Source organism: Prionailurus bengalensis, chromosome B1, assembly GCF_016509475.1.
Source record: "Prionailurus bengalensis isolate Pbe53 chromosome B1, Fcat_Pben_1.1_paternal_pri, whole genome shotgun sequence".
Classification (NCBI taxonomy): domain Eukaryota; kingdom Metazoa; phylum Chordata; class Mammalia; order Carnivora; family Felidae; genus Prionailurus; species Prionailurus bengalensis.
Window position 1 is genome coordinate 7099745 of NC_057344.1, and position 25535 is coordinate 7125279.

Genomic DNA, 25535 nt, shown 5'->3' on the forward strand with positions numbered 1-25535 from the left:
CAAAAGACGGGATTCTTCCCTACTACAATACTGTGTTGGTTTGCTCAGGCTGCTGTAACACAGTACCGCCAACCGAGGGGCTTAAACAACAGAAGTGTATTTTCTCATGAATCTGGCCGCTGCACGAGACCAAGGCCTCCCCACCCAGCGTGCTCACAGCCGTCCTCTCCCTGTGTCTCCACACTCTTGCTTGGCACACATCGGTGACATCAGTCCCTCTTCTTGCAAAGACACCAGTCAAACAGACTCCGAGCCCGCCCCACTGACCTCATTTTCCCTTAGTTACCACTTGTGAGGCCCAATCTCCAAATACATTCTTAGCGTTGGGACTTCAACATTTGACTTTTGAGAACACAAAATTCAACCTATAATAGAGATGAATTTACATACAGTGACATTCTGCCTCAGTTTTCCCCACAAGTCCTACATTCATGTCCACTGGCTATTTTTTTCTATCAAATTGAAGTCCTGTTGCCTCTAAGTGCAGTGTGTCCAACTGAATTCCTTTCTCCTGTTTTGTTCAGAACTATATTATGAACTCTCCTTTCCCCAAAACATGTCCATCTCTCCACAATCACCTATCTCCTCATTGACGCTCATTATCTCTCTCGTAACTTGAAGCAAAAATCTCCTCTGGACGGATTTTCTCTCTGGCCCCTGGCCTTCCATCCTCCCTTCAGAGCCGAACCGGAAGTGCTGGTGTCCCTCACTCACGTCGTCCCCTCCCTCTGACTTCCAAAGACCACCAATGATTGCTTTGTAAGTACACGTTGTTAATATCACTGTCTCCATAAATAAATCCTTACATGGAAATGAGGAGGAGTTAAACCCTGACCTCCTTTTCTGAACATCTTGCTGCCGTTACCTGACACTTTAAGTCTCCTCTACAATCGGTCCTTCTCACATGTCCTCTGCAAAGAATTCCTCAATCCTGTCAGAATGCCTCGAGACTTCACGTGAGCTCCTGCTCTCCTTTTATACCATGTCCTCATAGGCTCACGCATTTCTTCAACTGCTCCACATTTTTTCTGTTGCTGTCCCTAAATTGAAAGTAACCAATTTCTTGTCTGGATTCCATTTCTGAATGATCACCTCTGCCTGCAAACGTACATACACCTAAAATGAAATATTTCCCAGGACAGTAACTCCACCACTCGAAACATCAAATGTATTCCTCCTCTGTCTGAATCTTAGCTAATGGCTCCATCTGAGTGTTGGTATTGTAAATGCCTTCATCCATCCGACAAACACACTGCTATTATTTCTAAACTGGCCACTGGTGTCATTCTTCATTTCCACCTCCATCAACGAACGTCCTGCCCCATACTCCTCCTCCTCCAGTTTCAGTCTGCATCTCAATTATACAGAGACACTTTCACTAAACTCCAACCAGAGTAAGCCTCTCCCTTGCCCTCCGCCTTGACTTAAACAGAACTACTGCCCTTTCAGGTCACTCATGAAATTGTTGTTATATATTTACTTATGCTGTCCTCTCAATGGTCTAAATGAGGAAAAATGCACCTATGAATGGTAGAGTTAGGCAAGTCCCCCTCTGATCGTTACATCTGAATTATGAAGACAGAGAAATTCTATGCCCACAGTAAGGAAACCTCCCCCCAAATGCCTGTGGTCAGATAAACCATCATTTTCTGATTATAAATTCCTCTCTGAAATACAGGAGTCAGTCTTTTCTGGTATAAATTCTCTCCAGTACTTCCCCAGACCCAAACAGATGGAAAAGCTAACAAAGCCAACTCTTTGAGGATGCAGCCACCACACAAAGACCCTCAGAGTTTCTTTCTAGTTCTAGACAGATCGCTCTTGCGATGGTGATCCGTCTTTATAAGCAGTTGACAACGTCATCAGTAACGTAAACCAAAAGACATACCCTGGCCAGTCTGGATGACAGTCAATATAAATCTAATTGAGGCATGCCTTTTTTTTCTAATTAGGTAAATCATATAGATGCAGTTACGGAAAAAAAGATGATGCTTTTTTTTTGTTTCTAACAATACTTTTTAGACTCATGTTAGGTTCACTGCAAACTGAGCATAAGATACAGACAGTTCCCATATACCTCCTGTCCCCACAAAAGAATGGCCTTCCCCACTATCAATATACCACCAGAGTGCTACATTTGTCACAACTGATGAACCTACAGTGATACATCATCATCACCCAAAGTCCTTAGTTTTATACTAGCGTTCACTCTTGGTGTTGTAAATTCTACTGGTTTTGAAAAATATACAATGACATGTATCCACTGTTACAGTATCATCAGATTTTCACTGGCCTAAAAATCCTGTACTCTGCCTATTTATCCCTGCCCACCACCCAATCCCTGGCCACCACTGATTGTTTTACTGTCTTCATAGTTTTACCTTTTCCAGAATGCCATATAGTTGGGATCATACAGTATGTCTTTTTCAGATTGGTTTCTTTTACTTAGTAACAGGCATTTAAACCTCCTCCATTTTCACTGGCTTAAAAGCTCATTTCTTTTTACCACTGAATAATTTCTACAGTTTGGCTATACTACGGTTTAGTTATCCATCACCTACTGAAGGAAGGAACTTGGTTCCTTCCAAGTTTTGGCAATTACAAATAAAGCCGTTCTAAAACAACCACGTGTAGGTTTTTGTGTGGACCTACGTATTCCAACTCATTTGGATAAACAAGAAACATGACTGCTGGATCACATGGTAAGAGTTTGTTTAGTTTTGTAAAAAAAAAAAAAAAAAAAAAAAAAACCTCCCACTATCTTCCAAAGCAGCTGTACCAGTTTGCATTCCTACCAGCAATGAAGGAGAGTTCCTGTTGCTGTGTATCTTTACCAGCATTTGGTGGTGTTGGTATTTTGGATTTTCCCCTAGAATTCTAATGGCATGCAGTGGTACTCTCGTTTTTATTTTAATTTGTATTTCCCTAATGACATGATGTTGAGCATACTTTCATATGCTTATTTTCTATCTTCTTTGGTGAGATGGCTGTTCAGATCTTTTGATTCCCCCCCCCCCTTTTAACGTTTATTTTGAGAGAGAGACAGAGAGCAACTGGGGGGGAGGGTCAGAGAGAGAGAGACACAGAATCTGAAGCAGCTCCAGTATCTGAGCTGTCAGCACAGAGCCTGATATGGGACTCAAACTCAAGAGCCGTGAGATCATGAACTGAGCTGAAATCGGATGCTTAACCAACTGAGCCACCCAGGCACCCCACTTTTGCCAATTATTGAATGGAGTTGGTCATTTTCTTATTGTTGAGTTTTAGGAATATCTTATATTATGGTTAAGTCCTTTATCAGATGTGTGTTTTGGAAATATTTTCTCCCAGCTTGTGGCTCTGTCTTCTCATTTTCTTCAGTATTGAAGCAGAAGTACTTAATTTTAATCAAGTTCAACTTATCAGTTCTTTCATGGATCATGCCTTTGATGTTGTAGCCAAAATGTCATTGCCAAACTCAAGGTCACCTTGATTTTTTTCCTTTGGGAGTTGTATAGTCTTGTGTTTTATATTTGAGATAAGTTTTTAGGAGTATAATGTCTGTGTCTAGATTTTTTTTTTTTTTTGGTATATGAATTTCAGTTATTACCTGCCCTCACTGTTGAAAATGCTTTTGTTCTCCATTATATTTCTTTGTCAAGTATCAGTTGACTGTATTTGTGTGGGTATACTTCTGGGCTCCCTGTTGTGTTTCACTGATATAGTTGTCTGTTTCACCAACAGATTACATAGTTTAACTCGTCATCCTTCTAAAGGTCTCAAAAGCAATCTTCATCCATCTTGTGGATTTGGGTTGTTACAGGCAACACTGGAGAGAAGCTAAAGCGAGAGCTGTATGCTGCTCTTTATTTTCAAGAGGACTCATCATGTGACATCTCTCAGGCTGTGAGCATCCTGGTGACTCCAAATAAACGAAACATTTGAGCTTAAAATATATATTTGGCTACCTAGAGTGTGTATATTTTACTTTCAGGAAATAGAAAAACAAATCAGCATAGGTCTCTTCATCAGATTCAGTTGATTGATGCCTAACAACTGTAAAACCCTACAAGCTTCAAAGTATTAATAAGGCTTTCTAGAATAAATAACGTAGCTTCATTACTTATTTTACTATAAATAGGATGTGCTTTGTTTTTGAAAATAAGTTTCAAAGAAGTAGGACATATCTTAAGATACACGGAAATCTCGAGATCCAAAAGAACAGATTGTTTTTGAAGAAAAATCATGCAATATACATTTTAAATACAAGCATTTGATTTAGAAAAAATTGTCATTTTCATCCTTGTCATCAGTATCACTGGCATTATCATCACCATGAAAAGCTAGTGTCCTAAGGCCAAAAGAACGTCGAACCAGGTCCTGCTGGAGCCAAACTGTTCAGAGGTCAAGGGCCAAGGCTCTGGTCTCAGCCCGCTGGGGCCCCAGCCAGGCTCCCCCACATGCTGGGTGATGTTTAAATTGAGATGGCCTTTACTCCCTCATAGGACTATTGAGAGGTAAAAATGGGTTAATGAGTGTAACGTTTTCACACTGAGTCACTGCTGTAATTACTTGTATCGGGAGCAGTAAAGGCCAGCTGCAGCTAAGTAGGCAGGAGTACGGGGCGCAGAGGGTTTTGGATCCAAATGTGAACCACTGTCCACAGCTCCCTGAGCCCATGTTTTTACATCTGGCGTCTCCCACGTGTATTTGTCTTTTTTCATGGTCTTCCAGATAGACTGATCTTCTATAGACATAGAGCCCAGTAAATAACAGTGAACTGTTAACAGAGAGGAAGCGGTAAAGAAACAAACTACCTTATATTCTACAAAGTGCTGACAATGCCATGATACCACTTTCTGAGCACAATTAAAAAAAATTAAATAGCCACAGTGCAGCAGTGAGGAAGACAATAGCCCGACATGAGCACCAAACTTATGGGGCTCCTGACTAACACCAGTCACAGTCTTCCCTTTGGTCTGGGGTGGACACTGGGAGTCTGCATTTTGACAAGTACACCAGGGATCCTGATGTAGGAGTAGAACCCTGAAAATGTGACACAGTGGCCAATAAGCTAAAGACAGATTCTTAATATGGATTCAGGTCACCATCAGACACGGCCAGATTCATCACTCACTCATCCCTGGTTGAACTGAAATCATCTGCCTCACAGGCACTTGTCTCATTCACGGGCCACCGGCCAGCTGGCTTTACTGTCTCACCGTGCACAGCCCTTTTACTAGAACTTCCTTCCCATCCCCCACTTGGCATTCTTGAACTTCCCCTTTAAGAATCTGATTAAATATCATACCCCTTTGGGAGATGGGATCCCCTTCCCTGAACATTCAGTCTAATGTTGGTGCCAAACCTCCCCATTATCCCAGGAGGGCATTTAGGACACCTCCCTGCAACTGCCACCTTCACTGTCTCCTTCTCAGAGCTGTGTGAGCTGAGGACAGCAAAAACACTTGGCTTGGCTCATTATTGTCCCCGGGTCCCCATAAACTGTATGGGATATGGAGAGATATGATGCATGTTAAAAGTAGTGAGAGAACAATTCATATAAACAAAGCCTTCTGTTTTAGATCTATCAACACAGGACCAAACCTTAGTGCTTTGGCAGCACTATTCTCGCCTTCCACCCTTCTACCAGAAACAACACTCTTAACCTTCAAACGAAACGCAAAGGGATGGGACTAATTTATGGACGACGAAGGCTCCACTCCAGAGCGCAGGCTCAGGATCCTGGGGTCTTACGTCCCAGTGGAATACCCCCCCTCTGCGCTGATGGCAAGTCCTCTTTGGGGAATTTGTGGGGGTTTTTTCCTCCTCTAATTCACAGCTTGGTTTTGCAAACTGACTTCAGTATCAACCTCCACAAGAAATAGCTGAAGAGACTTAAGGTTGAAGGTCTTCCTGGGATCCACAGGGCTGGCCCAGGGCTGGTGTCCAACTGGTCCTCAGAAAGTGGCTGGGAGGTGGGGGGAGGTATCTCATTTAGGCACCAGCTGATGAATTATCTGCCGTCCGTGTCTGTAGACAGTCCTGCCATACTATAGTATTAAACTGGAGACCCCCATGTCCGTAGTCTGTGCAGCTGCCTGTGTGCATATGATGAGGCAGTTCTATCTGGGACAGCTGTAGAGCGAATGCTGGGTAAACAGATTCTCCTAACTGTTTTACCATGGAAATTCTTGGGCTTTGTTTTTAGATACAGAAAGATTTAAGTAAAATATTATTACATAGCGATGACTTTTCATCCAGAAAGCATATGCTACGGACAAGTACATATAAATGCTTGAACATTCTCTAGAGAGCTCAATAAAAATACAACTTTTAAATTTGGTTTCGTAAAATTGTTTTAAAACATACATCAGCATTTATACTTTTCTTTTGTGCCTGTTATTTCTGTGAAAAGCAAATTTCCTTGATCAAATTAAGTAGATGTGAATTTTGTTCTTGCTATTATCTTATTTTCAATAAATAAAAATCACTGCGCCAATACTGCTGTTACGATAATACCTTAGGAGTTCAAAAATCTATTGTCTTAAGAAAATACAGAAATTGATGGAGTAAAATGGTGGAGGAGTGGGGAGGCCCTAAGCATGCATCCTCCCTGGAACACAGCCAGATAAACATCAAATCATTCTGAACACCCAAGAAAGCAATCATAACTCTCAGAGAACAAACCTGCACATCTAAAAACCAGAAAAATGACCCATGGAAGGAAGGAACTGCATAGAATTCGTGGGAGAAAAGAGCTGCAGGTGCTCCCCAGGGAAAGGAGCCCTGGTCTCAGTGGGAGTAGGGAGGGGAGGGAGAGGAGGGAGACGGAGAGAAAAAGAGGGGGGGGCATGTAAGAGGGAAAACACTGCAAGGGACTGCTCAAGAAAATTACTCCCCAAAACCTCAGACAAGGACAGGGTTACAACACCACCAGTTTTCCAGAAACAGTGGAGCGCATATTCCTAAGTTTCGGAGGTCTGTGACATTTCCAGATTCGCACCTGGGGAGCTAAGCAGTGAGAGAGCAGAGCTGAGCCCCAATGGCGGGCGGCCTGAGGATCCCCAGGATCACATGGGGAGAAGCGGTTCGGCTGCTTGGAGTGCATCTGGGAGAGGTGATTCGGCCTCTCAATGGACACAGGACCCAGCAGGCAACATCCCAAACAAAGAAGCCAGGAGAGGTATGCAAACCCGGGCGCCAGCTGTGTGTTGTGATTTACAATAAATTCTGATCCACTACATGATCCCGTGGCTGTCTTCTGTGACAAACTGGCACCACCAGCCGCAAGTCATCGTGACTGTCCCCAGATCAGTGCAGGTCTGTGCTGTGGGCGTCTCTGAAGTATGGGGTTTTGAAACACAGCCGCACCTGATTTAAAACACGGCAGTGCTGCACCATTTGGCAGGTGGACAGGTTGGACACGGGGTGAAGGTGGGGATATGACGGAAACCGGGACACAGGTGGCATCGCTGCGCGTCTGTGAGGGCTTATTGAAGAGGGGTGGTGTACACTTCCTACTCCTGAGTTGAGAGAACAAGAGAATGGGGAGAGAGAAACCATTTTCTCCCGCACCCACCAGCTTGATCCACCTCGGTGAGCTAAACAGCGCCACCAAGTGGAGGACGGAGCTGCTATACCAAGTCCTGCCCCCCCCAGCACCCTGAAGGCACATCTCCAGGAGAGCAATTGTACCTGAAAATCAGAGCAGCAGGCCCCTTCCCCAGAAGACCAGCAGAAACACCTAGCCCACACCAAGTCTATGAATCAGACTGGCGCAAAGCTTCAGCTCTAGAGGAAAAAATATCTAGCATAAAAGCATCCTAGGTTTTTCTGTTTGTTTTTGTTTTTGTCTTTGTTTCTTTTTATTTTTTGATACAAAAAGAGCATTTTAATCTTATTTTTTATTTTATCATTTTTAAATTGTTTATTTTTGGATATATTTTTATTAGATTTTTCTTTTCTTTCTTCCTTTTTCCTATCAAGCTTCTTGTAACAAGCAGATCAGAACACACCTAGGATCTAACTTCATGTATTTTTTAGATTTTTTTTTTGTCTTCTATTTTTACTTTTCTTTTATTTTGCTTTATTTTTCTTTCTCTCCAAAATGACAAGACGAGGAATTCACTTCAAAAGAAAGAACAGGAAGAAAGGACAGCCAGATATTTTAATCAATGCATATATAAGTAAATTGTCTGAACTAGAACTTAAAACAACAATTATAAGGATATTAGCTGTGCTTGAAAAAAGCATAGAAGACACTAGAGAATACCTTACTGCAGACATAAAAGAACTAAAATCTAGTCATGCCCAAACTAAAAATGCTGTAACCGAGATACAATCCCAAATGGAGGGCATAAAAATGAGGATAGACAAAGCAGAGGAGCAAATCAGTGATACAGAAGATAAAATTATGGAAAATAATGAAGCTGAAAAGAAGACGGTAAAAACGATCATGGACCACAAAGGCAGATTTCAGGAACTCAGTGACTTACTAAAAATGTATTCGCATCATAAGAGTCCCAGAAGATGAAGAGAGAGAAAGAAAGGCAGGAAGTTTCTTTGAACAAATTATAGCTGAAAACTTCCATAATCTGGGGAAGGACACAGATATCAACATCCAAAAAGCACAGAGAACTCCCATTAGATTCAACAAAAGCCAATCGTCACCACGGCATAAAAGTCAAGTCAAAAATCACAAACACAAAGATAAGAATCATGAAAGCAGCAAGGGAAAAAAAAAGTCCTTAGCCTACAAGGGAAGACAGATCAGATTTGCAGCATATCTGTCCACAGAAAAAGGGCAGGCCAGAAAGGAGTGGAAGGAAATGTTCAATGTACTGAATGGGGCACATATGCAACCAAGAATTCTTTATTTAGTTAGGCTGTCATTCAAAATAGGAGGAGAGATAAAGAGTTTCCCAAACAAAAACTAAAGGAGTATGTGACCACTAAACTAGCCCTGCAAGAAATTTTAAAGGGAACTCTTTGGAGGGAAAAAGAAAAAGAAAAAAAAAAAAAAAAAAAAAAAAAAAAGACCAAAGCAACAAAGACTGCAAAGGACCAGAGAACATCACCAGAAACACCAACTCTGCAGGTAACACAATGGCACTAAATTCATACATTTCAATAATCACTCTGAATGTAAATCAACTAAGTGCTCCCATCAAAAGACATAGGGTAGCAGAATGGGTAAAAAATAAATAAATAAATAAATAAGATCCCATCTATATGCTGCCTACAAGAGACTAAAGACACCTGAAGATCAAAAGTGAGGGGATGGAGAACCATCTATCATGTTAATGGACATCAAAAGAAAGCCAGAGTAGCCATACTTCTATCAGACAAACTTGATTTTAAAACAAAGACTGTAACAAGAAATGAAGAAAGGCATTGTATTATTATTAAGGAGTCTATCCATCAAGAAGATCTAACAGTTTGAGTGTTTAGGCCCCCAAATTGAGAGCACCCTAATATATAAATCAATTACTAACAAATATAAAGAAACTAATTGACAATAATACAAAAATAGAAGGAGACTTTAACACCCCACGTATGGCAATGGACAAATCTAAGCAGAAAATCAACAAGGAAACAATAGCGTTGAATGACACACTGGACCAGATGGACTTAACAGATACATTCGAATCATTTCATCCTAAAGCAGAATACACCTTCTTTTCTAGTGCACATGGAACATGTTCACATGGCACATACTGGGTCACAAATCAGCCTTCAACAAGTACAAAAAGATCACGATCAAAGTATGCATATTTTCAGATCACAATGCTATGAAACTTGAAGTCAAACACAAGAAAAAATTTGGAAAGCCCTCAAATACATGGAGGTTAATAAAGAACATCCTACTAAAGAAAAAATGGGTTAACCAGGAAATTAAAGAAGAAATTTAAAAAAATACAAGGAAGCACGTGAAAATGAAAAGACAAGGGTCCAAAACCTTTGGGATGCAGCAAAAGGCAGTCCTAAGTGGGAAGTATATTGCAATTCAGGCCTATTTCAAGAAAAAAGGATCCAAATACACAACATAACCTTACATCTAAAGGACCTAGAAGAGGAAGAGCAAATAAAACCTAAAGCCATTAGAAGAAGGACAATAATAAAGATTAGAGCAGAAATAAACAATATAGGGAAAAAAACAAAAAAACAGAACACATCAATGAAACTAAATGCTGGTTCTTTGAAAGAATAAACAAAACTGAACTCCCTAGCCAGACTTATCAAAAAGAGAGAGGATCCAAATGAAAGAGGAGTGATCACAACCAACACCAGGGAAATATAAATAATCATGAGAATACTATAAAAAATTATATGCCAACTTGGCAATCTGGAAGAAGTGGACAAATTCCTAGAAACTCACAAACTACCAAGTTGAAACCGGAAGAAATAGAAAATTTGAACAGACCCATAACCAGCAAAGAAATTGAGTCAGTAATCAAAAATCTTCCAACCACCAAGAGTCCTGGGCCAGACAGACAGCTTCCCAGGAGAATTCTACCAGACAATTTAAAGAATAGTTCTACCTATTCTTAAACTGTTCCAAAAAACAGAAATAGAAGAAAACTTCCAAACGTAGTCTACAAAGCCAACATTACCTTGATTATAAAACCAAAGACCCCACTAAAAAGGAGAATTACAGGCCAATATCCCTGATGAACATGGATGCAAAATTCCTCAACAAGGTACCAGCAAAATAAATTCAACAGTATACTAATAGAATTATTCACCCATTGATCCCATTATCAATGGGATTTATTCTTGAGCTACAGGGCTGGTTCGATATTTGCAAATCAATCAACACGATATACTACATTAAAAAAAAAAAAAAAAAGAACCATATGATCCTGTCAATGGATGCAGAAAAAGAATGGACAAAATATAGCATCAATTCTTGATAAAAACGCTCAACAGAGCAGGGACAGATGGAACATACCTGAATGTCATAAAGGCCATTTATGAATGACCCACTGCTAATATCATCCTCAGTGGGGAGAAAGTGAGAGAGCCTTTCCCCTATGGTCTGGAACAAGACAAGGATATCCACTCTCACCATTACTATTTAACATACTACTGGAAGTCTCAGCCTCAGCAATCAGACACCAAACCAAAAAAAACTGCATCTAAATCGGCAAGGAAGAAGTCAAGCTTTCACTATTTGCAGGTGACATGATACTCTATAGAGAAAACCCAAAACACTCCACCAAAAATTGCTAGAACTAATACATGAATTCAGCAAAGTCACAGGATATAAAATCAATGTTGTAAATATAAAATCTGTTGTATTTCTATACATCAATAATGAAGTCGCAGAAAAATAAATCAAGGAATCGATCCCATTTGCAACTGCACCAAAACCAGTAAGATACCTGGGAATAAACCTAATTAAAGAGGGAAAGATCCATACTCTGAAAACTGTAGAACACTCATGAAAGAAACTGAATAGGACACAAGTAAATGGAAAACCATTCCATGCTCACAGATTGGAAGAACAAACAGTGTCAAAATGTCCATCCTATTCAAAGCAATCTACACATTTAATGCTAGCCCTATCAAAATACCACCAGAAGTTTTTGCAGAGATAGAACAAACAGTCCTAAAATTTGTATGGAACCACCAAAGACCCTGAATAGCAAAAGCAATCCTGAAAAAGAAAAACAAAACCGGCGGCATCACGATTTCAGATTTCAAGCTGTATTACAAAGCTGCAGTCATCAAGGTATTATGGTACTGGCACAACAACAGATACATAGATCAATGGAACAGAATAGAAAATCCAGAAATGGACCCACAACTGTACAGTCAACTCATCTTCGACAAAGCAGGAAAGAATATCCAATAGAAAAAAGCCTCTTCAACAAATGGTGTTGGGAAAACTGGATGGCAACATGCAGAACAATGAAACTGGACCAATTTCTTACACCACACACAAAAATAAATTCAAAATGGATGATAGATCTAAATGTGAGACAGGAAACTATCAAAATCCTAGAGGAGAACGCATGCAGCAAGTTCTCTGCCCTGGGCCAGAACAACTTCTTACTAGACACGTCACCAAAGGGAAGGGAAACAAAAGCAAAAATGGACTATTGGGACTTCATCAAGATAAAAACCTGCACAGCAAAGGAAACAATCAAAAAAACTAAAAGGCAGTCTACAGAATGGAAGAAGACATTTGCAAATGACACATCTGATAAAGGGTTAGTATCCAAAATCTATAAAGAACTTACCAAACTCAACACCCAAAAAACAAGCCAGTAAATGGGAAGAAGACATATGAATAGATGCTTTTCTAAAGAAGACATCCAGATGGCTAACAGACACATGAAAAGATGTTCAACATCAGTTATCATCAGGGAAATACAAATCAAAACCATGATTGGATACCCCCTCCCACCTGTCAGAAGAACCAACAAGTGTCGTTGGTGAGGATGTGGAGAAAGGGGAACCTTCTTGCACTGTTGGTGGGAATGCAAACTGGTGCAGCCACTCTGGAGAACAGTATTGAGGTTCCCTAACAAACTAAAAATAGAACTACCCCATGATCCAGCAATTACACTCTTAGGTATTTACCCCAAGGTAAAATGACAGCCAGGTCCCCGTACTATTCCTACTTCATAGATAAAGTAAATGGATGCAAAGAGAAGCCAACTTATCCAAGAAATGTCAACTATCCACTCAACTCATCACTTCCAGGCACCTACTTCCAAGCTGCACTGGAAAGGCTTTGAGGTAGTCAAGTGCCCACTCAGCTCTCTTTTCACTTTTGGCACTTTTATTACATTTCCCTTTGACAGCTCCTCCTTTTGAAAATTCCTGGAGTTTGGAGTATATAAAAAGCCCCCTTCTGCTCTGGCATGGTACTGGAGCTCATCTTTCCTTTGAGATTAAGTAATGACATTGTCTGGGTTTAGGATATATTTTTCCTATTGTTTCCTATTTCTGTAACTAAGTCCAGAAATAGATGGATTAGTCTTCCTTAGACCAGTCCATCCAGTAACCTCGCTTTTCTGAATTTAAAATGACCATAGTGTTGACTTATAGTTAACATAGAAGTTTGATTTGGACTACCATCCACCCATCCCCAAACACCTTCTTTATGCATTAGGGAAATTTCAAGCTATGGAACAGAGATATGTCCAAAGCAGCTTACATCCTTCACACCTAGTGACTGAAAGTTAAAATAACTTCTCGTAGAATGTTGTAAGAGTTGAAGAGGCTGGACCACTTAAGCTTTGGATTTCTGTCCTGGGGCGTCAGCCTTGGCAGCATCCCAGAACTCCACCAAGATTTAATCAGTGCCGAATCTACTTAACCCTCAAAGAGGAATGATACGAATACTGCAGAAAGAAAGTCATTCACAACCACGGTTTTCCCTTGGGTCCTGATTGCGTGGAATCATGGAACTTCGTTCATTCACCGTCACCGAGCTCCACCTACAGCAGCACTCAAGACCCTTGCAGCTCCTCCCTTTTCAAACAAATAGAACGGTTGTGACAGTTGTGACAGGGCTGGTTTTGTAAGGGAGTGGGCTTATGTTTCTGGACTCTATTCTTCCCAACTACAAAAAGCTAGGTCCATTCAAGAGGTCACTGGGTCAGAGGTAAGAGGAGCTACTCTAACTGGCTTCCTTAAAACATAAGCCACAGCATCCTAGTGAGATTGTTCTTCTCAATTCCACCATTATACTCCTACCCTGGGGCAACAAAGGAGAGTTACTAATTTTCTTTTATATATTCCTTCAGTGCCTCTGGCAGTTATGCTTGATCTGGCATGGACTGGCTCCTAAGAGTTGCTTATAAAATATTCAGAGGGCGGCGCCTGGGTGGCGCAGTCGGTTAAGCGTCCGACTTCAGCCAGGTCACGATCTCGCGGTCCGGGAGTTCGAGCCCCGCGTCGGGCTCTGGGCTGATGGCTCAGAGCCTGGAGCCTGTTTCCGATTCTGTGTCTCCCTCTCTCTCTGCCCCTCCCCCGTTCATGCTCTGTCTCTCTCTGTCCCAAAAATAAATAAACGTTGAAAAAAATAAATAAATTTAAAAAATAAAAAAATAAAATATTCAGAGGTTTGGAAACTGGATGGAAAGCCTTTGTTAGCTTGAATTTTGCCACGGTATACAAGGAAACCAGCAAATGGTATAAATCAGTGCTTTGTCTGTTTCAGAGAGTCAGTTAACTACTACTCTCCAGAGGCCACTGACCTGTATGTTTCCCTTTCCAACAAGACCACAGAATGTGGCTTCTTGCCTCCATGAGCATCATCTTGAGAGAATACTACTTTCCTCCGTCATCTGCCATATAAAATCTTGCATATTTTACTTAAAATTGGTAACATTACTTTAAAAGTAACATGCTTTTTACCATTCCTAAAACACACACTTTTTAAAAAGTGTTTAATATGAAAAATAAACATTTCAAAATCTTCAAAATTTCTATAACCCCCAAACCCACATCCCCAAAGATAATCATGGTTAGCGCTGTGGTCCCTAGCCCAGACTCCATTCCAGCAGAGGTGTGTCCATTTCAGGACCACTGATTCTCTTAAACTCAGTGACATCTTCTAGCCCTGCTCTGTACCAAGTCTACGGAGAAGTCATGGAAGATCTAAGAAGCTAGCTGCCCAAATACATCATCAATATTGATCACATATTAGGTGACGGGTATTTACTTATAATCTTGCCATTTATTCAGACCCTATAAGTTTGCCATTATTATCTTCACTTTTCCTCTTAGAAAGCCAGCTTGCAGAGGATTCACATGACCTGACAAAAACCATACAGCATATAATTTACTCACCTATTTGCTCATATTTATCTGGGTCAAAAGCCTATTGCCTGACCACAGTTTATGAGTTATGTTCTCACGGTTTCAAATGTCTCAGAAAAATAGGAACCCCAGATGGATAACCACTTGCAGGAAGAGAAAGGATAAAAAGGGCATATGGTTTGTAAGTAAGAGTGGTGAGAAATGGGACCGAGTCCTTTTGTGGCATCACTTCCACCCTTCGGGATAAGGTTGGGCTGGAACTAAAGGGGACCAGAGTAGCACGGAACTTCCTGCGGAAAAGCCTTGGCATCCTCCCTTCTGACATGGGGCATGGACTTCCAGGAGCTTGAAGATTTGGGGTCGGGGCCTGAGGCCACCACACATGTGTCAAGTAGAGGGCAAGGCTTCAGTGGTGGGAGGAATATTTGGCTCCAGGGGCTGCAGTGAATCCATCCTTTCTAGTTGAAACAATACTTGGCTCGTGAGACCATTTGCTCTCCTCCTACTGAGTTTCTAAAGCTTCTGAAGATACAGACTACTGCCTGTAGGAATCCATCTGCTGAGAAGTTCACCAGTTTTAGGTGGTGGAACCCATCAACCTCAGAGAGGGCCATCATGAGCCCCTTTCCTGACACTCAAGGAAATGTCCCCTACTCCCACGAAATGCAGAGCCTTCAGCCTGGACGAGGTCACCACCTACCTGTCATGAAGACAGGAACAGGGTCCAGGCCAAAGTTGTGTTGGAAGAATAGTGAAGAGAAGTCACTTTCCTCAAAGATCCATGACTTGGACTTGGACATTTTAGAGTTGTACAGTTCTAGACTTGTCAGGAATTGGGGAAGTTTGGTGACTGGGAGTTTCCTCAAGTATGCGACACGCAACTAGAGGTTAGTTCGGATTCTGTGTCTCCCTCTCTCTCTGTTCCTCCCCCACTTGCACACTGTCGGTCTCTCTCTCGAAAATAAATAAAGATTAAAAGAAAAAAGTGGAATGATTGATGTTCAGGGCTCTTGGACAGTATCAAAGCTCCACTGAGCCATCATATATACAGTCTCTGGAGGGCCCAAGATGGGTTTTGTGTAAGAACTGCCATCCCAGCTGCCATCCACATAAAGCGGATCCCCGCAAGCATTTTCCCAGAGTCCGTACATACCCTGTAAGGTGTCACGTACATGTCTCCATAGTGCAGAATGCTCCACTAGCATCTTCCAAAGCTTACCAACTCTGTAGAGGAAGAAAACTGGCATTCATCTCCAAGACTGACAAGAGCCCCAGTTTCACCCCGCTCCCTTGCTGTCCTTCTCCATGGCTACGAGGCCAGAAAGTGGTTGGATATCCTGTTCCAACTGTGCCCTAAGCTTCTATTCCAATATTTTCCCTTTTAGGGCACTTGGACTGAGACTCTATACCCTTCTGAGTACCTCTCTTGAGCTTCAAGGTACCTGCCCTTCAGAAGAGTGGGAACACCCCTCCCCTGCACACTGGTCCACACCTGGAAATCTGAATCTCTTCTGTAATGCACAGAGATGAGAATGTCTTCAGCATCACAGAGATAGGCAATGCCAAGGTGATTACCAAGCTTTGCTCTCTGCCCGTTGTATGCATGTACTATGATGGAGAAATTGAATCTTTTGCCTTCTGGGGTGAGTTGAGGGGTCTGAGGAACTGGAGAAGTGTTTAAATTTCTGGGGAGGTGACAGCTGGATTCTGGGTACTGTATCCTCTTGTTTTCCTATGAGCCACCCAGTGGAGAGAACAGAGCTTTGATTCAGATCTGAAAGAGAAACTCTGTATTAATGCAAGCATCTGATAACTGGAGAAAGGTAGCCAATATCCAGGACACTTCACAATGCCCAAAAGATTCTCTATAAATATGGTTTACCAACTGAGTTATCCAGAGCATATGGGAGAGTCCAAGGAGAGAGAAGGAAGATCTCAGGAAACTAGTAACGCACTGGCCGTGGGATTATGTTAGATTTTGCCTTCAAGACAAATTTAGATTGAAATGTAAAATTATGTTCTACCTTTAGAATTTTTATTCAAAGGAAATCTAGGGATACCCAGGGAATCCCTACACATATGAACAGGAAAGTCCTATGAGTAGGAAGGAAAATTTTACCTACGTATCACTGTGCTTTGTCTGTGTTTCCAAGTGGTAGGCATCAAAGAGGAACATGAATGAATGAGAACCATAAATAAAAAGCAGCTCAGTAGCTGATTATTTCTTATATTATGAAAACTCCCAACTAGGTCCCACAAACTTTCCAAATGTCCTGTGTTAAACAGTCATTATTTTGAGCCAGGAAGAGGTCCTCCTATAGCACAACCCCGACATTTATTTTTCTGCAAACTACCACCATGAATTCATTGGGTTTAAGAATTCAACTTCATAAAAATGACATGAAAAAAGTAACCAACACAGTAGCTATTAAAAAGAAAGAGGCAGGAGTGAAAAAGTAATTGAATATTAATATTCAAAGAATCCCGTGGCTTGGAGCAAAACATCTTTAGAAGCTATCCAATAATTTTGGTAATGGATAGACAACAAATCATTAGAAACCTTAAAAAAAGGACTTCAAAGCAGAATTATGATGAAAGAGATTACAGGACAAGGGAAGAAGGAAATGACTTGGCAAAACTCCAAAATTTTCAAAAATAAAATAAAAAAATCATTTAAAAGAGACTACATTGGGAGAGAAGAGAAAGTAACAGACACACTGCTGAAAAGTCACTCATTAATGTCACAGACAGGCTTAAAATGAGCAAAAGGTAAAAGGATTAAATAAAAAATCATTGAAAGCTTGAAATACAAGCCCACAACCTAGAGAACCCATGTTAGTGGTAAAGATAACAAATGAAATAATATGACAAAAAATAATTTTATGAATGATTTCAATAAAGAAGTATTAAAACATACAAAAAAAGTAATTCGTGCGTGAAAATGCACTGTTTGGAAAAACATATATACAGCAATACAAAACAAAAGTGCCCCGTCCCCATAGAGTCTGTAATTCATAGACGAAGAATGATTTGAGGATCATAGTAAAAACTCAAGTGAGGTATAAAAGGACATTCACTGAACAAAGTGGGGAACCAACTGTGACCTTTAACCTTATAACCAAGTAAACTCTTCCTCAACTATCACAAGAGATGGATTTAAGAAAGATTCGTGGACGGGAACAGCTGGGTGGCTCAGTCGGTTAAGCCTCCAACTGCGGATTTCGGCTCAGGTCATGATCTCGCAGTTAACAAGTTTGAGCCCCGGGTCAGGCTCTGTGCTGACAGCTCAGAGCCTGGAGCCTGCTTCGGATTCTGTGTCTCCCTCTCTGCCCTTCCCCTGCTCACACTCTGTCTCTCTCTCTCTCTCTCTCAAAAATGAATATAAATAAATAAATAAATAAATAAATAAATAAATACATACATAAATAAATACATAAATAAAATAGCTATATAAGCCAACTTTAGAACCAATAAAACCTATTTAACAGTTCCAAGTTATCTATTCATTCACACAACACTATACTAACCAACTTCCCACCCAACCAGGAATAGTGACACGTCTTTGATGACTTCAGGATGGGTGATTACACAGCTCAGCCCCTCCCTCGAGATCTCTTAAAGGGTCACTGGGAAGAAGGCCTTGTGCATCCTCAATATCACCTCACTATTTTTTAGAGCACTGCTAACTAACCATTAAGATTTCCCAGTCCTTCCCAGGCTATCTGAACACAGCTGCTTAGGTCTGGGGTGCAACATTTGTTTTCTCCATTCCAAAACCAGGTTCTCCAACAGATGTGCCAAAAAAAATGACTGGTATCTATTCCCATTCACCTGTGTTTCCTTTTCTTTCCGAAGTGCAGTCTGAAAAAATGATATTACTAAGTGAGCTCCCTCAAATCCCAAAACCAGTGATGGGCCAAGCTATTCCAGGTGCTGGGGAGACGGCAGTTTACAGGTTAACCAAGAGAGTCTTGCCTTCTTGCCTCTAACCTTCTAGCAATACACAGATTGGAAAGCAAAGGCACAGAGTACAGGAAAATAGCTTTACGTATGAAGAAGTATAAAACTAGAACAACTGTATCCTTCAAATTAATACTGTAAATGGAAAAACCTATCAGCTCATTTGATCACAAATCAAAATCCAACCTTTCAGAATTTTTAACATCCAGTACATCCACAGCTGTTCAGAAAAGGTGAAAATAGAATGAAATTTGTAATTATTCTAGAATTTCATATATGAAAGCATCACACTCCCAAAGAGAAGATCTCCCTTTACAGTGCACAGCGGTCCCTGAATACAAAGGGCTTGTGACACAAGGATGGAGGAAAACCTCGCATTAAAAAAAAAAAGGAACCTGCAATGTCCCTATACATATATAAATGTACCAATGGAACAAACTAAAGCAATATTCACAGAAAATTTTATCTTAAATATTTAATTAATTAAAGATTAAATAAATGATATAAGCACCTACCTCAAGAAAAGAAATGAAACGAAAAAACTACTTGAGGAAACCCATTAAAGGGAATAGGGAGAAGCAGAAAAGAAATTACTTAGAAGCCAAAAAAGTCCAGTAAAAACATAAGATGTAGAACAAGAAGTTCGGTGGAACTTGCTGTGATGAAGGAAATGCTCTGTTACCTACATTATCCACACAGCAGCCATCAGATCCATGTCATTAAAGGGCACCTAAAATCTGGGGCGCCTGGGGGGCTCAGTCACATAAGCATCCAACTCTGGCTCAGGTCATGCCCTTGAGGTTCGCGGGTTGGAGCCCCGCATCGGGGTCTGTGCTGACAGCTCAGAGCCCGGAGCCTGCTTCGGATTCGGTGTCTCCCTCTCTCTCTGCCCTTCCTTCACTCATGCTCTGTCAAAAGTAAATAAACTTTTGAAAAAATTTTAAAACTTAAAAAAAAAAAAAACACCTGAAATCTGGCTAGCATTAGTGAGGGTCTTTAGTTATTTAATTGTAATTAATCTAAATTTAATAAGCACATGTCACTAATGGTTACTTTATTGGATAGCACAGCTCTAAAACCTTGGAGTAGGCAGTCAAAATAATGAAACAGATTAAAGACAAAAATGGAAAAGGGACACAAATAGTCAAAAATAGGACATGAGAATGGGGGACTGATTACCGCTAACAGTAAAATTCAGATTTAAGATGCTGCTTTGATACAACAAATGTCTAAAGACAGATACAGGAGGGAAGCAGACACCCGGGGATTCCATGGACACAAACCTCAAACTCCCTGGGGGAAATCTGGGCTTGAAGATAAGATGAAAGCCGAATAAATATGAAAATCTGCAAATATATTATGATGCAGCATACATAAACTATGTTACTAGGGTGGAGGAGGAGAGTGTTAGGGGGCTTTCAAGAACATGTTAAGAATTTATTAATTTATAATTAAAATGGGAAGCCAGCCTTATACTTTATCTTTTGGCTAATGGGAAAATAAATAAAATATTAATACAGAGCACAACGCAGTAAATACTTTCACCGCCATCTCATTCACAACTGAATTATACGTTTAAGTGGAATCTCTACGTCTGCAGAGAAAAATCTTTTGGCTGAAAGTTTCTGCCTCTCACAATGAAATAATTCCAGTACACAGCACAGTAAATACGCAACTGTATCTCAGGTCATTTTGGTCATTTCTCAAAAATACCTGGCAATCGTGTTAGGTCTTGCATGTAAATTCCAACTCCCATGCAAAATAAATGCTATTTCAAAATTTAGCTATGACAGATAAATTTCCATCGACTTGTCCTTCCTCTTTCATTCATCAGATGGTTGGTAACTTATTTCACAAATAAGGTAGGTAATTTTGGAGGTAGATGCTTTCAACTGTTCATCTTATTTTATTATTTTTTTAATGTTTATTTTTGAGAGGGGGGAGGGAGAGAGAGAGAGAGGGAGAGAGAGAGGGAGAGGGAGAGAGAGAGAGGGAGAGAGAGAGAGGGAGGGAGGGAGGGAGGGAGGGAGGGAGAGAGAGACAAAGACAGAGTGTGAGCTGGGGAGGGGGAGAGAGATAAGGAGACACAGAATCTGAAGCAGGCTCCAGGCTCTGACCTGTCAGTACAGAGCCCGACGTGGGGCTCGAACCCACAAACCGCGAGATCGTGACCTGAACCGAAGTTGGACACGTAACCAACTGAGCCGCACAGGTGCCCCTCAACTGTTAAATTGTAAAGTATTCCTGCAGTCGTACCTGGTGTTTATGCCATCTTCTCCGTAAAAGGTGAGGAATAACTTTTAATCTTAGCTAGGTTCTTTACCTCCAACTTTATGTTTGGGTCCTGTTATTTCCTGCCATATCATGAATTTTATGTTATTACTTATAAAATAATAATAACTTCCACTACTCCTCTCTATTTGATCCTCCCAGAACTTAAACGTTGCAGTATCTTCCGATCTTGATTGGATTAAAAATCTTGAATTAAAAAAAGAAAGCAGGGGCACCTGGGTGGCTCACCGGTCAAGTGACCTCCTGATTTTGGCTCAGGTCATGATTTCACATGATTCCTCAGGTCAGGAATTAAAAAAGAACACATGAAAAACTTCTTTCTCAGCCAAGATCCGTCTTGAAAGTCACTCCCTCACTCCTGAGCGTGGCGATGGCTTTCGGGGCTTCGAAACAGCACGGCCCCTCCCTGCACTGCAGACACACACCCAGGAGAAGGCATTCACTCTGTGGCAAAGCCAGTCCTCCGCTGCACGCTGAAATAACGGGGATTCAGCAGGATTACGCTCCTCCGTGAAGATCAACAGTCGGGCTTTTCTGCTCATTTCTTCAGAACACTCTCCTATCCCAGTGAAGCCCACACGGTCCGCGGCAGTGGTGAGTCTACGCACTGGACTGACGGTCCCTTGAAGACAAAGACCCCAGTCTCTGCTAATACCTGCTGAGCACAGGGTCAGAGCTTCTCAAACTCTCCCCCATTCCAGGACCCCTAACTCCCCAAAGAGCACTCTAATTCCTTCTACAGGCTCCCTTCACAGAGCAAAGCACCTCCTCCTTCCTCCTCCTTGGAGAGATGCTTTTGTTCTCTATTTGGCTAAAAGAGCCTAGGTCTGGGGGCGCCTGGCTGGCTCAGTGGGTCTGGCGTCCAACTCTTGATTTCAGCTCAGGTCATGATCTCGAGGTTTGCAGGATGCAGCCCCGTGTGGGATCTGCACTGACAGCACGTGGAACCTGTTTGGGATTCTCTCTATCCCTCTCTCTCTGCCTCTCCCCTGTTCACAAGGGCTCATATGCTATCTCACAATAAATAAACTTAAAAAAGAAAAGACAAAAAAAAGCCTGGGCCCTTTCCCATCAAACTGCCCCGTGACTCCCTGCATGTGTACTGGGGCAGGTGAAGGGGTCGGTGGGAGAGGCCAGCAGAGCGGAAGTCTCCTCACAGGAAAGACATGGCCTGGATGGGACAGTGGTAAGGCTTGCCCTTCTCACCCCTACCCCTAAAATTTACAGATCACATATCATACACCTGAGCAAGAGCTGCTTCTCTTTCATGGTTTTAATCACTATCTCAAGTATTTAATTCCTCTTTTCCAGAACATCAGATTAAACTACCAAAAAATAGGTAATTAAGAAGACCTAATTAGTAGCACTGAAAACCGTGGAAGAAGGTCAATAGAAGCAGCTGAGTAATTTATCCAATTATGAACAGATGGGCTATCTTTCAACAAAGTCCCACAACAATCCAACCCATCCTTGGTCATTTCCAGAGAAAGGACAAAGGAAATAGATACACACTTGACTGGGAACTAGTTCACAGACCACTAGGTTAAAAGATCACATAAGAAGAAAGAGAAGATGTGGAATATTAGACTAATTGGTTCAACTAGGTTTTGACTGTTAATATAAAAAATTGCCAATATCCTTAATCAAGGGCACACTGAAACAGTGTACAATTATTTACTAAGCACCAAAGAATACTTTCAACATATAATAGCAGACTATAAAACCATTAAGACCTCATCATCTGACTCTGACATATTTAAGAGGGAATATACGTTGGGAATTAAAAACAAAATTCTAATGAATTTGGGATCTACCCTTCTTTTGCCCCCATTGCTACTGTTGCTCGCCTCCTCTCCCTTCTGCTCTTTTCCATCTCTCTGCTGATCCTTTTTTTGCCACTTTCATTTATTCCACTGCTTCTAGCTCATGTCACGCTCTCACTCTTATTTGGTCTTCCAAAGCCCATCGGACCCACTTCCCTCTCCTCGATTTCACAGCTGCTTTTTCTCATCACTCTCTTTGGCTGTAGCTCCCGGCTTCTCCCTGGTCTCTCCCTTTCCCCTATCCCCCGGCCCCACCTTCACATTCACAGGAACAGAATGAAGATGCCCCTGTCCAGAAGCACGCTTTGTGGTGGCTCATCGGGAATGTAACCAATACCTGACAGGCACAGCCAGCAGGATGGGACGGGACAGAACAAGGGGTGCCACGGGACAGGGGCAGGTGAAAGCCCCAGCAAGGGACTCAGGGCCTCCCTGAGGAACTGACTGTGGAGAGCCCAAGGACCAGCAGGGCCGGCCCCAGAAAGACGCGAGAAGGGAGAGAGGAACTCAGGAGGGGGCTGGGGTCTGCAGGATCCGGAGAGCAGGGCGTCGTGGTGCTGCCCCCTCGGTACCGCGAAGGGCGAGTATGCACCCCGCCAGTGGGGCCTTGACACGCGCGGGGGCCAGGGAGAGACGGTGAAAAGAACGGAGGCAGAAAAACGGGCGAAACGGCCTGGGAGGCAGTTTACCGGAAACAGACGCGGATCCAGTGCAGCAGCACAACGTCTTCCGACCAGGCCGGGCTCCCCGCGGGCGGGGCTGGCGGATGCGGGGACTGTCAAGTTAGCGAGGGCCCGGACTCCGGGTGTGGAGGCCGCAACACCCAGACCATCAACGTGCCAGCTGCAACTAGAAACGCTGAAACCCGCACCGGGAAAAGAGCCCTTCCGTTTGGGAAATCTGCATCCGGGTCGGCCGGAAACGGGGACCTCGGACGGGGCGGGGTCTGGAAGGAAGGGCTTGGGTGTGGCTTATGCAAGTCTCCGCCCCGCCCCCAGGGCGTTTCCGTTCTGCAAGTTCTTCCGCCCGGAGCTTGGGTCCCGGCGTTTGCCTCCAGGTGGCGGGGTGGCCTGTGGCGCCGGGCTGCCCACCCTACGCCACGTTAAATGACTCAGATACGCTAAGGTAAAAGCTTAGCGTTGGCGCGCCGGTAATTCCGAATGCGGAGTTGTTTCCTTCGCAACAGCGTGAGAACGGCTTAAATAACCCTACGTGCGCGCCAGAGTCCCGCGGACCGCGAGAGGCGCTCGGATTGCGGGGACACCCCTGCGGCGGCGTGGACGGGGCAGGGGCGTCTGCGGCTCCGCCTATCAAATTGTGGTTTCCTTTCCGATAGAACGAGTGTGAACGCCGAATTCACTTGTGCGAACCCAGGGGTTCAGCCGGACCACCGCGGAGGGTGGCTAACATTTCTAACATTTCTCCTCCCTGTTCGCGGGGAGGCAGAGGGACACACGGGCCCAGGATTGGGCCGTGAGGATGGTCGGCTGAGGCCCTCGTGTTACTGCGCAGGGCTTGAGGTTGATAAATTCGCATACCTTTAAGACTGATGTGCAGGACATTCTGCAAGTTGCCGGAGTTAGTATTTCCTGAATCTATTGTAATTTCACATTTTTCTTTATTCCGGAGGTACTACTCGAAAGAGCATTTTTAATTTTGAAAAATCAGGGTTTTTTTAGTCTGTGTTTTTTTTCTGCCTCCCAATGTTTTGTGTCGAGTATGGGCAAGTATTAATTTTTCATTATTTCTGTATACATCTCACTGAAACGTCTCTTTTTTGACAACACCAAAAAGCATAGTGAAACTGGATTTTCAAAGTTTAGTTGCCTCATTTATACCCTTAATAAATTCTAATGGAAAGTGTGTGAGTGAAAATCTTCATCTGTTTCCTTTGTAAATTCTGACGTTCATGCTAGAGGGAATTTGGCAAGACTAAATCCCAACTACTCAGGCTGCAGGATTTCTCAAAGATTATTTCCAGAGAAGAACCCTTCTGGTTTTCTCGTAACACCTATTTCTCTAGTTTTACATTTTTTTAATATTAAATATTTGGGCTCAAATGGGTTTAAATTCTGGAAGATAACGTTCTCAGGCAGGGCAACAGTAAACACTGTGGAGTTCATATGGAGCGAGTTGGGGGAGCCCTACCCACGATCCCTCCTGGTCTCCAAGGCAGAGATTACTTAATCTGAACTCACCTCACTCCTCTCATACCTGTGAGGAGCTGGGCACAGATTAAGAAGGGATCAAGAAATCCCGGTACATGAACCCCTCCCCCATTTAGTCTTTCTTCATCCCCCTCTCTCTTTACATGGAAGCCAAGTGATACAGTTCCACCAGTGTAAGCCATCCAGCCTCCAAGCCACCTCCTCCATCAAATCCTCTGTGTTCTGCTTTATACGGAGTGCTTTGGGAGGCCATAAATCGACTGAAGTGATTTTTCTTGGGTGCACATGTCGATGTGTATTATTTGGAAGCTCCTTATGAAAAGCTGAGCCCGTAAGATGGTGTCTTAGTAAACCAAGGTCTTCCCACACCTCTGAATCTCTTTCCCTGGCTTGGAATTAGATCTGATGAAAGCTGAGGAGTGAAAAGAAAAGAAATGAGACTGAATTGAAGTATAATTTCTTCTATTTCTGTTTTCATTATATTATTATTACAGTGAAAAACCATTTTCCAGGCATTCCTTAGAAACACTAC

General features: G+C 42.3%; 1 protein-coding gene across 6 annotated transcripts in view; it reads right to left on the minus strand.

Annotated features, from left to right (window-relative positions):
* The window catches only part of LOC122470277 (zinc finger protein 705A-like), a 30544-nt gene extending 6782 nt beyond the window's left edge, over positions 1-23762 (minus strand). For 2 of the 6 annotated variants that reach the window (XM_043557720.1, XM_043557727.1), the window contains exons 1-3: positions 23525-23750; positions 16253-16534; positions 15914-15984 (exon numbers count right to left, since the gene is read on the minus strand). The gene's annotated coding sequence lies outside the window, so the exon portion shown is untranslated. Of the gene's footprint in view, positions 1-15913; positions 15985-16252; positions 16535-21326; positions 21851-23524 lie in introns of those variants that run through there. The other 4 variants (XM_043557712.1, XM_043557746.1, XM_043557755.1 and 1 more) reach the window with 4 other exon arrangements.
* Between the last annotated feature and the right edge of the window lie 1773 nt (positions 23763-25535).